Source organism: Cuculus canorus, chromosome 16 (assembly GCF_017976375.1).
Source record: "Cuculus canorus isolate bCucCan1 chromosome 16, bCucCan1.pri, whole genome shotgun sequence".
NCBI classification, from domain to species: Eukaryota; Metazoa; Chordata; class Aves; order Cuculiformes; family Cuculidae; genus Cuculus; species Cuculus canorus.
In genome coordinates, this window is record NC_071416.1 from 14,209,468 (window position 1) to 14,223,826 (window position 14,359).

Here is a 14,359-nt window from a genome sequence, read left to right on the forward strand (position 1 = left end):
TTCATTTAAGGTTAACTTGAAGAGGAGGGGGATTCATTAGGGAAGAGCTGGCAGCAAAATGGCATTAATTAGTTTTGCCACTGACTTGTGTGCTTAGCAAAGTTAAAAATTAGACTACCCAAATGAGAGCTTGTAAGTTCTTTACAGATTTCCAGACATATTTATGCTCTACTGGCAGAAGGATGCTGGAGGAGAAGTGGTAGAGGGATGACATTTCAGGCTTGAGGAGGGGGCTCTTCTCTAAAAAACCCTGATATCCTTAAAGTGGAGAAACAAGAACGTGGCACACTTCCTGCTGGCCAATTTCCCATGTCTTTTGTTTCAAGAGTTAAAGCACCACTAGGTTTCTCCTGCATTTTGCACTAGGGGAAGGATTCTCACCTCCGTCTCTCCCAGGAGGGTTACCATCCGGAACTGCCAAGGCTGGGTCCCATCAGCAAACAGACCAATTTCTCAAAGCCCTGAACAACGCAGTTTTGTTTTCTATACCACCCTTCTTGTAAGTCTGCTGACCTTTTCCCACCAAGGCAAGGCGAGGCAAGTATTATTTTGCCGCCACCAAGCAATTATAAACAACAAGGAGAGAAATCAGGAGAGCATGTAATACAAATCATTTCTTTCAAAGAAATATGTTCCTTTCTTGGAACAAGAAATTTCTGTACCATAAATTAGCTGAGGATTGGCAGCTGAAGCCTTGTTTAGTGGCAAGTATACATGACAACCGTAGTCAACGGCTTGAAAGAAATGACTGAGCTGTGCAGAATTTTCTGAGAAACTCAATCAAATCCAATGTTTGCTACCTGACATTTTAAGACAGATGAAGTTGAAAAACAAAAGCAATCCTCCCACCTCTACTCCACCCCAATCCTCCAACACAGTGCAGAAAATACATGGCAATCCATAGCAGAATACAGGTGCTGAGGTCTCACTGCAGTTAAGTTATAGCACAAATTTAGTCACTCAAAGAAGAGGAAAGGGACCGTAACTAAATTGATCCTTATTTAGGTAAAGTGGCTGCAGAGCAGTGATTCTGATAAGGAATGAAATATGTTGATAAACATCTCTCCTTTGCCTCTATGTCCCTTCTTTTCCTGCTTCCTATCTTTCTATAGCTAATTCTTTCTCTCAGCCAGTCTGGCAAAACTGATCAATTTTTGATAGGTGGTCAGTTTCCCATCAAACTGGTTTTCCTTCCCCAATAGGTAATTACTTTTCAGCAGAATGATTTTTTTTTTTCCTTCAGGAAAATAACAACAGTTTCCTCTGAATATATTCTGATTTTTCTTGTAACAAACTTTATACATATATGAAAAACTGCCAGCTCCAGATCTTCAAAGATGAAAATGAACGTCTTTTATATAAATATTATTTTCTTCCATGGAAGAATCAGACTCAACTCCTACACCAGATGCCTTGCAATACACATACATTTTTCAGTGGAAACCTGACATTTGTTCCTGGGAACTGCCATAGAAGTTTTTCTGAGAGAGGGAGACAAAAAAATAAAATATCTGTTGTTTAATTGCTATTATCATTTGTATGGAAGTATCTCTGAGAACTCAACTGTTACTGAAAAGGCGTTATAGCAGATACAGTGCTCATGCCTCATGATCTTCCTTATCTTGGGGAGATTTCCATTACAGAAGTTATACCTGATGTCTCAACAAGACAAAAAAAAATGTCTTATTTAAAAAGCTGTGAAATATCCTGACTTATAATTTTCTTTGACCTCAGAATGTTTAAATCTTTCATGATTTATTTGGTTACTATCACTGATTTTAGTTAGAACCAAACCATCCCACAGAGCAAGCCCTGCCAGACAAAACCCCTAAACTAATGAATAAGATCATTTAATACGTTACATTCAATTCAAAAAGCAAAACCAAAAGAAAGTTTAAGAATAGTTGATAAGACCAGGAAGCCTAATCCATGCTCCGTTTACAGCTCATCACACTTTGAGGCAGCACCGTACACATAAAGGATGTCCAAAAGTGCCATGATAAGCACTTTGACCTTGCACTGCTCTGGGCACAGGGACCATCCAGCCGTGCTTGTCCAATCTAAAGGGTCCCTCACTGCTTATAAATACATGAAAGTAATGGGCAAAAAAAAAGGCTCTAGATTGACTCTTGCTATTCTGAAAAAAAAAAGACTTTTTGCCCAGGACAAAGTCTATAGGTACCACTAGCTTATAAGGAATGGTGTGAGGACAGAAGAAAGAAAATAATGTAGTGCCTGGGAGAAGTGTGTGCAAAATGTCACACAAACCATTTGTTGAATCTCAGGTCTCTTCACAACAAATTTATTCTCTGCAAAGGAGCAGAGACACACGACAGCTGCCAGGCTTGTGCTTGCAGCTGTGCTGGGCAGCTCAGCAGGCACAGCTCTGAACTCATCTCAGCAAGCTTATCCTTAGCATTTATTTGGCTGTCAGTCTGAAAAAATAATAATATTCCAAGGCTGAAGGTAAAAGCTTAAGTCTTAGAAGGGTTTAGCAAGTCATTTCCTGGTTTTTGCTTGTGGGTAACAATACACATCATGGTTCGAGCCAGTGCAGACTTCACTGGTGCTGCTCATATGAAAGTCTCTTCTGGACTAGACTTTGCACAACTGAAACCGTTAAACGCTCTTCCTTGTGATTCACGAGGCACAATTCACCGAGTAAGTTTATTGATAGGTTGCAAAAATAATCCTCAAATCGCGAGTCCTGAAGCTGGCATATTTAAGACTAATATTCACCACTCATAACACCCCAATAACCAAGTGTTTATGCTGCCAAAATAATTATATAAAAAGTCTGAAATTTTGAAAGAAGTTGCTGGTTTTTATGTACAGAGTTTTGACAATGCAAAACTTGAAAATTAAATTGGTGCAGTGACAATATTCAGATTTGAGGAGGATGGCTTTTCCTTTCTCTACAGTATATGTGCCAAAATAAGTTAATATCCTATGGTCAAGTTGAAAAAATTCCATGAAAAACTGACAAAATCTGACTTCTAGACCAACATTAAGATTTCTAATTACACTAATATTCAGGATTTCAAAGCACTCAACGGATACAAATTTATCACCAGATTTCTAAGTGCATTTGAAAATTTGCCCAGTTATTTCAGCTTGCAAAGTTCTAAAAGCCAGCTCAGGACTTATTAGGAAAGACAACGTGCTACCTATTGAGGGCACCATAAGTATTTTTCATCATCTGTTAACTCCTCCCTTTCTTTCTCTTTCTTGGTTTCTTCTAGAAAATCATCTCCGGTTCCACAGTTCAACATAACCATTTGAGTATGGTAACCCAAAAGCTACCGGCTTGGAAGCAATATTGCTGCCAGTTGAGACACTCTGACAATAACAGATATAATAACTCCTTCTCCTTCCGCTGCAGGCAACTAAGAATGCTATTCTTATTTTCAACCTGGGCTTCTGCAATGCTTCAAAATGAGAAGAGTTTATATTCCATAGCTACGAAAGCACAGAAAGGGATGTCTTGTCAGACAGGGAAAAAGTTAAAGAATATTGTACACAAGCAGGCCTTGATAAATAGCCTGTTTTCCAGGTGGATGGGAATCACCTCTAGTTATGTACAGGAGTTGTTACACTGGATGATCCTTGCCAATCCTTTGAACACCCCATCTCCAGCAGTGGTCAGAACACAGACCTCAAGAAGAGACAGACGCACGATCATCTGCCCCATACACTTCCAGTTGTGAAGAAGAGGGCTTAATTCTTGAACTGAAATGTTTAGTAGTCTTTCTAAAGTCCTTCTTCACCATCAGTTATAACTCTTGACAGGCCTGTTATCCATTTATTTGCCCCAAATTTTGCCTTCAATGAATATCTGCGCCACTTAGTTTCATAGTTTAATTACTCTCTGTGTGATAGAATATTCCTCTAAGGCGCTCCGAGATGCATTTTAGACAACTATTGCTGGCAGGTGACTTTATACACTCCCAGATAATCAATCACACATGAGAGATAGTGTTTAAGTATGCAAAACTGTACACAGAAAATCAAAGGCTGTCCTATAAATATCTGACCTGTGTTATTTTCTGTTATCTGTCTGTCTTATACCGCAGGATTTCGGTTAACCCTCAATTTCAACATTTTCTCTATGTATTTATAACATTCCAAGGAATGCCATTTTACGCTCCCTCCAGATGCTCCATCACCATGAAATACTTACTATTTAAGGGACTAAATGGTCCGCTGCTTATTGCGGAATGCTTCCTTTCTAGGCAAAGGGTTAATTGAGGAGATCTGTACACAACATTTTCCTCAGTCTGTTCTACATTACTATAATTAACCTTGGGTCCAGGACAGCAGACATGAGCAATTTGTTTTCACATGATCCTTCAACCGAAAGTTTCATTCCTGAATGTCTCTGATAAGCTTTGAGAATTGTTCCTCAAATCCTAGAAGTGAGAATACCTGTCTCTTATAAACCACAGAGGTACTTGTACGGTTTTTTCCTAAAAAAAAAAAAATGCTACTTAAAAAATTAAAAAATAGTCTACCAATGCCTAGAGAACAAAAAGAAAAATCTGATTATCAAATTACGTGTCAGCATTTTATTAAAAGGGCTCTGTGAAGTTTCCATCTACATTCCAATCCAGTTACAAGGGTCCAAAGTGATATAATGGGATTTAGAAAGCCCCATGCTCAATCAGCTGCATGACTACTGGTGCAGACACATGCAGCTTTCTTGCTAAATGTCTTTGGCAACTGCTGGCCTCAGGAATAGACAGAGGATTAATTAGGGAGCCTATCCAGTGTTGGGGATAAAATGGGGATAGAAACCAGACTGGGCTGGGGTCCCAGACTAGGGTCACCCCTCAGGATCTCCATGACGTTGTTGCAATTTAGCCAGACAATGTACACAACAGCTATTTTAATTGTGCTGGTGTGCAACAAGACCCACAAAGAAAGAAAAAAACAATAAGGGGGATCTGGTGGGAGCATCCCTCTTCTACATGGCTGAGAAATTAGCAAAACTCAGCCAAGAATCCCCAGAATCACACTGGAGGTCTTTGACTTGGAGAAGAGTTTAATGGAAGGGTTGTGGTGGATAGGCGAATTTCTCGACACAATTCTCTACTTCCTAGAACAAAGAGTTGAAAACTGCAAGAAGTACCTAAATGCCTTTAAAAATCCATGGTTTTTGGAGATTCTGTGACAATGTACTGATTATCATCTGCTGAGAACCTGACCATAAATCTCCCCGGTAGCAAGGAGATGTAGAAACAGCTTGCTGACATCAGGCCAACGTCCTCCTGAGGGAGCTGGCTTTTTTACCTGTCCTATGCTTTAAGATGAGTACTGCCCTTACAGGGAGAAAATAGAAGAGAGGCCTCTGTAATCATAAGCTTCCAAGTAGGTGGTTTGAATACTACGGTAGGTAAATTAAATTCTGAACTTCTACAAGTAACTTGATTACAAATTACAGGGCGTATTTGCTGCAACCAGGAGTACATAAAGTCAATTCATAAGCAGCTTAAGTAACCTAGAAGTCAAAAAATACAAAGGGAAAGAGGATCCAACCCACAAGCAAGGCTCACAGGATAAGGTGAAGTGAGTGTCATTGCCAAGAACACTGTCCATCGCAAGGACACATTTTTTGTAGGAGAGGCGTGCTGCTTCGAGCTGCAGATATGCCAAACAGTCCAATGAACTGAAGAAATTCCAGTCCTCTTATAAGCAGAATTACATAGTGAGGCAGAATACAATATTGGAGAAGACTGCTTCACTTCTTTTTTACAGTATTAAATTAATTTGAGTTAACATTTTGCAGCCAATGCTTCAGTTGAAATGAGAGGTGACAGAGTTTTGCAGATGCCGGTCTAAAATTGTCACAGGTAATTATCTCTCTCCTTGCACAAACTCTGCAAGCAGCTACTTTACTAAAATGATTACCATCCTGTCCTATATATCCTGGTAGCACGGGTGCTCGAGCTTTTTAGAAGAATCAGTGCAGTACTCAAAAAACCAACCAACGAAGCCCATTGCTCTAATAAGTACATTATTCAGAGTATATTTGTTAAATTATCAATTCATCTCCATAACAAAATGAATAACTTTAAAATACTTGTTCAACTAATATTTTAAAATATTACAAAAGTCCACTTAATGCATTATTTGATGATAATTATGCTCCTAGATGTAGATGAAAGCAACAAAAGAAAGAAAAAGTTCCTTTGACAGCTTAATTCCCATGTCTTGGCATCATCCTCAATCCAATGCTTTAAGACACTAAAGTAAGGTAAAGCTTAATGCTAATTCTTATCATATTCAATGCATCTTTTAAAAGATAATTCTTATCATCAACGAACTCTCCAGAAAAAGCACCCAACGGCCGTCTCCACCTTGCAGTGCTAAAATCCAAGGGTAGATTTTTAAAAGAATTTGTACTTAGGATTAGAAAAAATTAATTCTTTTTTTTTAGAGAAATTGTTGCATTCTTCTCTGATTTCTTGACAGGCAAGACTAATTAAAAAAGATATGCACTTATTAATCAGTCTCTGCTTCAGCCTCTGGTTGCTTTTATTTTGTTTAGATGAAACTATAAGACAGGAGGGGATAAATATTAAGGTTAGCTTATGCTATAAGCAAATGGAGCAAATTTAAAAGGAACGTACTGCACCTGAGTTTATAACTTATTATTTTAAATTGAGTCTTCATATTATTAAAAATTATTCTTCACATTAATTCTCACCGTATTAATTTGAGATATATGCTTGAAATTTCCAATTTTAAACAGTAAATCAAGGCCCCTGTCCTAGAAGTCTTTTATGGCTTTGATACTGAAGGCCACTTAAGCATTTACTTAAAGAAATAAAAAATAAAATACAGAATCCTGAAATCATGAACTGAATTAGAATTATCTGCGTGCTGAATGAAAGCTAAGCCAAAAGCTTCAGCACAACAGCGTAAGGAAATGCAAACATCTCACTTTTTCTTCCATCTTCCTCTATCCAAGGCAGATTTTAATGACCATACCTGGATAGTGAACCCATTATGCATTTCCTCCATTTTCACATTTCCCTAAGAAGGCAAGACTTGTCTTTTCTAAGAACCTTAGTAATATTTCCTGTTTATTTTGTATTGTAGTGTTTCCGATTTTTAAAAGAAAATTGAAGCAATAAGAATTGTAGATTTGCCGAAGATCACAGGTGAAGCCAGGGGCAGGGAGCCAGAGGAACCAAGAGATCCGATTCCCAGAGCCATCTTTCTATAGCATTGCAAAACCCTCAACCCCTTTGCCTCGGCCATGCTGAGCTGAGGTTAGAATACTTTCAGGGAGGTATCTAAGGCATCTGCAATCATCTAAAACTTTTCAGTATAAATCAAAGGAAGGTGCTATAACTCCTCTTTGAAGCTTTACAGTGTATTTTCCCCTGGGGTGTTCCTCAGTCCTAGAGGAATCAGTGCTACAGGAGACTCCGGGAGAAGCAGCAGAGCAAACACTGGGAATCCCCAGAAGCATCTCATGGAAGCATCAACAGGATGGCTCATCCATATTTACATACACTCTTGACCTCTTTAAAATTGCTGTTTTCCACAGACTTTCTCTTTCAATAATTTTTATCCAGGAACTGCATTGTGATGAAATTTTTTTTCAAATTCAAAATCTCAGTGGAGCTTTTTTTCAACGTAGCTTAAAACAAGAGAGACGAGAAATGCTTGAGTAGTTTAAACAAATAGGGAAGGGAGGATTAGGACAACTAACCAGGCAATAACGTTTTGTACAGAGGATGAGAGAGTGGCAGGACTGTCCATTTGTTTGGTTTTGCCTCTAGGAGTAGACACCTTAGATCTGCTGTGTCTCTGCTAACATACTGTTGTTTGCTTTTTATATCCCTTCTTTATGAGCTCTGAGAAACGATTCTCTTCACATTTCAGCAACGATTTCAAAAAGAATTCATCATATGCTGGTGGTTCACTGAATGTTATTCAAGTATTCTGGTTTTAAAGTAGGATATTATTTTAAGAATTAACTTTATTAATATATTGGCCACCAACAAATCAACTACAGGAATTCTAAACTTTTGTCTTAATATTCCAGTCTTCTTCAAATTTCCTTGATTTCTGCATAACTGACCACAACCCTCCCATCTTATTTGACAAACTTTTATTATTTCTGAAATAAAGGAACTAAGATATGACCAAACATCACTATCAGCAACAAAGACCACATCATTCATTTTACCTGCAATCAGATAATCACCAAAGACAGCAAGACAAGCAGCAGAATGAGACATGTACTTGTGACCAGAAATCCTTCCTAGAACTAAGAGTTTACAGGTATATGGTATTTCATTCAAGACTACTGAACTCCTCTGTTTGTGCTTTTGCTGTTTCAGTCCCAGTCATCCTATTTCTTACTGCACTAAACTACTAATTGCACACTACAGTATCTGGTGTGGAAAATATATTATTACAGAACACTGATTTGTTATTAACATGGAAACACCGTTCATGCTCTCAGTGGACCAACAATTGGTTGCTGCCTCCTGGGTATATAACAGCTCTCTGCTCTGTAGACTTATCAAAATTTTTTATTGTTTAAGTGCAGAGATAAGCTTTATTCCTCCAGAACAGACTTACATAAGTATTTCTTTATGTTGAAAGCTCCTGTTTTGAAACACTTTGATATGCTGTTGAAGAAGGAAATCCTGCTACCCAAATTCATCAAGAGTCAGGAGGAATGTAGCCCTTGCAGCACTGACTAGAGAGAGAAACAACTCTCCTAACCATGAGATGTTCGAGTTCAGTATGCAATAAAAACAGAGGGATCTTTGAAAGAAAGTGATGGAGGCAAACAGAGTCTTTGAATAACCAGATATGATCATAACAACTGTAAACTTGACCCAAATATAGAAATCGTCTGCACATTTCAAAAGTGGTTTTGGTCTCTAACTCCATTTATTTTTGGACAGCCTCTTATAAACAACTGAGACAAAAAAACGTATCTTTTAGAAATGCCACTTTCCAGATATCTCCTTAATGGAAAACATAGAATCATAGTGTGATTTAGTTTGGAAGGGATCCCTGGAGGGTGTCCGGTCCAACCCCCACTCCAAACAAGGCCAACTTCAAAGCCAAATGGTAATGCACCGGAACTTGGGACTTTCAAAAACATTTCGCCTTCGGCTAGTGCCATTTTCACACTTTGACAGATTTGTACAGTGACAGATTTTGACAGTTGTACAATATAATAAACGGAGGTCTAGCACATTGAGTGAAGGATTCAAATCACAAACAGCAATTCTTCGAACTCTTCCTAAGCTTAGGCCGGTCCTTTTAATTTATTTTATTATCCTGCACTGATGACTCTCATCTTGGTGTTTGCCCTTATTGAGAAAGCCCTGTTTTGAAACGCTACTGTTTTTCTTTCCATCTTATGTTTCACTTGGTGGTTTGGCTTATTTTTTTTTCGATGATGCACTCTCAATATAAATTCTCCCCATGCAAGGGATTCTGACCATCAGTTGGAATATTCTACTGTAAAATTTATATGACGTTTTAAACATCTGTATTTCTATTCTTTCACACTTTCAGCAGAAAATTTTTAGCTATTTAATCTCTAGAAAATTAACTGTGCTATGGAGGCTGTAACAGAACCATACCTCTTGTGCTTTGATAGTTTAATTCACTGCCTCTGGAAGGAACACAGATGATCTTTGTCACCAGCTTGTAACGGAACATGGTGTTTGTACTACTCTTGCCAATTATTACAGGGCACATTCAGAAGAGACTGAGAAGTAATTTAAAATTTAATATACTAGAAATGTAATTAAATTATTATGATTGTAGTTCACAGGCAACCACAGAATTTCTCTGTGAATTGTTAAACGGAATTTTAAGGCAGTACTGGTAGTTCCCATGATCTCTCTCTGGCAATCAAGGTAGTTTCAGTAATCTATAGCTTTTAAGATTAACCTTTTGTGCTAATTCTAGTCTATAGATATCCATGTTAATCAGGTTCAGAATGCTTCAGAGATTTTGTAATTTTGCTGTGATTACAAAATCAATAACAATATTGTCCCTCTGTCAAAACTAGGACATAGTTGGTCAATGTCCAAGTCAATGACATTTGAAGGCACAGAAATACTTCAATAAAGTATCTTTTCATCAAGTCACTACCTCCACCAAATATACAGCTTTGTTAGGGTTCAAAATTGTCCCAGAACATGAAACTCTACGTACCATTTAAATATGACTGCACAGGCCACAAGAAACAGAAGAGTAACCAGATGACAATATTTGACAACACATATATGTAAGGTCTCTATCCTCAGTTCAAGCCAAAACCAGAAGCAAATACAGTTTTACTACTCCCTTCTGATCAAGGTCTTATTCCAGTCTCTAGCTGAAACTTCATTATGTTTGATCTGCTATGGCTGCGTGGCATCAGAGCTGACCGCCCCATGCTCTTTTACAGATACAGAAGGAAACAGTAGAAAATTCCATTGCCATGACAACCAAGTTTAGTTTGAGGTTATTTCATACCATCGGTGTAATCTTAATACAATCTAATTTGGAACGGATCTCTGAAGCTCATCTCATCCAAACCACTGATCGAGGTGGGGCCAACTTCAGGTCCTCCAAGGAGGGAAACTCCACAGTGTCCCTGTGCCTCCTGTTCCACTATTAGATCACCCACAGAGCACACACGCCCCTCCTTTCTTCTATTTCTATCTACGTGTCAGTAGCTTCCAGCATATAAACCTGTGGCTTGTGGGCATTCTAGCCACATTATTTCTCCACACTGTCAAGAACTGGATGCCTTTGAACTCTTCGTTTCTTTTCTGGCACACTCCAGAGCCTTATCCTACCCACACCCAAACAAAGCCCCAGGATTTGGCCAGTGGGGAAGCAGCACTTGGTACCTGGCAACAGGCTCAGAGTTGCGTTTTACTGACGACACAATCTGAATGACAGACACTAGAAATGGTCCGCAATTTCATCCCTCGTCCTGCATTTATGCTTTGCTCTTACTGGAAAACACTGCATGCATACTGATTTGTCATCAATCCAATGTATTGCAGAGCCTTGCTGGGCCCTGACACAGGAAAACAACAAAACAAACAACAGCCAGAAAACAAACAGAACAAAATTTCCTTTTTCATTGCGGCTTAGGTACAAGAGCTGTTTGTCTGACTGTTTTTGGATGACTCAAGGTGTTAGCTTTGCACAGTAACTGCCTCTCTTGGTACCTAAGCAGCCTTTAGCAGATTCTGCATCACAGCTAAAGGGCTGAATGAGGTAACACTTTTGTATGGGTCAGGGTTGCAATTACACCACTTATCCCCCTTGATGACTGTGCCTGTTACATACCAAACCCATTTGTTCACGTATCAAATTTTGCCCTTAACATCTGAGCAAAATCAGAGTCTTTGTTAGAGCTACTGATATGTTCCCAAAAGTAGAATTAATCCAGCCCTAAAATGGTTCTAGAATAGAGTGTATATAATGCCTTAAGTAATTTTTAAGTGTTTGCGGGTTCTTGGGGCTTCCCCTCCTCTCCTTTTATTCCTTTTTGTCTTCTGATACAACAGAAACATTTGTCGACATAATGTAACATTGAAAAGCTGAACATTTTAAAAGGAAAAGTAAATAGAAGCATTTCTGAGATAATTGTTTTAAGTGTTCCCCATTGTATGATGAAACCAAGTAATTTCGCTGGAGGTCAGAGAGCTAAAAAGCAGAAAGACTAGCAGAAACAGTAAACTATCAACATGGTTTTTTTGAAAACACTCCTAACTGAATATTTGGAAAAGAAAAAGGAAAGAGAAAGGGAAAAAAATGTCTTTTACATATTGGTTGTGATAGAGACTGGAGAACAAAAAGAATAAAACATTTTCATGTGACCACTACTACAGTTTGATGCAGTTGCATGCAAAGTAGGCATTTAACATTTGCAAATTTCCAGCAGGAGTCGCACGTACAAACCAAAATGTTAATGTTACAGATACATCAGGTCTTGTGCGTTGGTTTTCCTCTTTATATTAATACTTTGAACCTGAGTTCTGATCTATTTCATTAATGCAAAAAAGATTTTGACTAAGGACAGATATCCAATTCTGAGCCCTTTGCAAAGTGTCGTTAAGTGTTTTGTTGGTAGGAAATGACATTTCCTGCAGTCAGGCAGCCCCTCAGAGCAGCTGGAATTGAGGTGCAATGCTGCATTTCTTATCAAAGCTTTGACAAACGTGAGCCAGAGCTGCTCAGGACAAAGAGAAGCTGCTAACTCAACTGGATTGACACAACTCCATCTCTTTGCTTTTGGACACAGATATAAATATAGTGCTACGATCAGAGGCTGAGGGAAAGCTGTTTCATGATAGAGAACAGGAGCTCTCAGTATCCAGTTCCAGAAGGCAACTAAGACTTAAATTGCCTACAGTTGTAACAGAAGGAAACAAAGTCTTTTATTACTTGCCCCAGTTTTCTATCACTGAACAAACTGCAGTGTTTGTGTAGAGATTGACGGGGCTTTTAAATTGATGAAAACATCTTTTAAAACTCATATATCCATGTCACCTGCATCTTTCATCATGTAAATGAACTCTTTATACTGTTATGTCAATTGCTTTCAAAATAGGTGTTTATTGAGATTGTTGACATGCTTTTGCATATCATCATGTTTTTATCTTTCTACCATAAATGACAAAATAAAAGTTATCAGCAATTGCTTACAAAAAGAACCCTTCAGAAACTATTAATTTAAGCTTATTTAGCTGTCACAAAGAGGAAGACCTCAAACACCTTCTCCCACAAGAAGAAATGAGAAGTTTTGAAAGTAATAGTAGCTTGTAATTCCAATCACTGAGAAGATTTCATAATGCAGCCCAAAGTACAAAATTCATAATCACAATTTAATCAAATTAATGATTTTCATATTAATGATCTTGAAATTGTGTAATAATAAGCCTACGTATTGCACATGCTGTAGGAAGTGAGGATTTCCATGGAAAATTGTAGTATTTTACCAAATGAAATTAAGTTTGGGGGATTTTCTTTTTTTATTAACATTAAGGCTTCTCACTGTGTCTCTGAGCAAATCCATGAGATGTTATGGAGGAGGACATAGGACAGGAGTAAATCTGAACATTGAACCGTGTGACATGGTCATGAGCCCAAACCTCTCAAAGTTTTAGAGGGTATTATGTAGTAGAAATGCTCAAACAAAGCCAAGAGTTCACTTACAGACACAATAGCCCATAAATAGAAAGGAAATAGGCAAATTATTTCATTAAGCGCTTTTTGGAAACATTAGCCAAAGAGTTTGATTTTGATAGTTAACAGAGTAGAAATAGATAGAAATAGATAGAAAGCTTTCTATCAGTCAGTACCTATTGAGAGAACTGGACATTTTCTGGAAAGCAAATCTGTTTTTTCAATTTTCATTTATTCATGTGTGCTCTGTGTATTTACTGTCTCTGCACAAAATCCAGAAGCCTCCTCAGCTTTCAGTAAGATATGTGGGCTATATATATACTTCAAAGAAAAAAAAAAAAAAGAAATTTCATGCCACCAATCTTCAGATAAACACCTAATTGACTGACAGTTAGTAGGTGTCACCTTCTAATTTAAAAACCAATTTAAATTTAACCATCATATTGTTGAAGAAAAGTATTACCTTTCATTCAATAATTACAGTTAATTGGCTTGAAGACTTAAATGCTACATTGGCTACAAACATTTCAAGCTGTGCATTTTGTCGAAGTTTCCTCAGAAGACTGCAGCTTCTGTAGAGTTTGAGCCTCCTCCTAGACCTATTATAGAAACAAAAACCAACTGCCTATTCCTCCCCTTTACCTTCCTGATTGATGCAAACAAATGGCTAAAGCCCTCAGCTGGGATGGATGGGAAAGAATAATTCAGCATCTTTTAATGAAAATGCACCACTTAATTTCTGTCAGAGTAGTGAGAAGCTTGACATTTTTAGCTATGTTTGGGTCCTCTGCAGGGTGGAAACCACATGCCTACCTGCACCACATTAAAAAGGCTGCTTTGTAGAAGAGAATCATGAATACAGAAAGTCAGCAAGAAAGCGCCTTAAGGTAACTTCTACTCATACAGTGTTCCAGGGCATTTGGTAAGTCAAATAAGACCAATTGAATATTATAGATATCTTCCAGAATTCATATCTTTGATGGTGATGACGTCATGCAAGTGCAAACCAAGGGTCCCATTCTTTCACACCAAAATTTCACTCACGCCAGCAGTGTTATCTTTTAGAGTTCAATACTGCGCATTATTTTGCTTAACCTGCAGGCCGTCAAGCTGCCAGAATACGTTTAATTAGGGAGGCCAAGGACACCCAGTACTTTGCACCAGTTATTCAAAGCTTTCTCCGTTT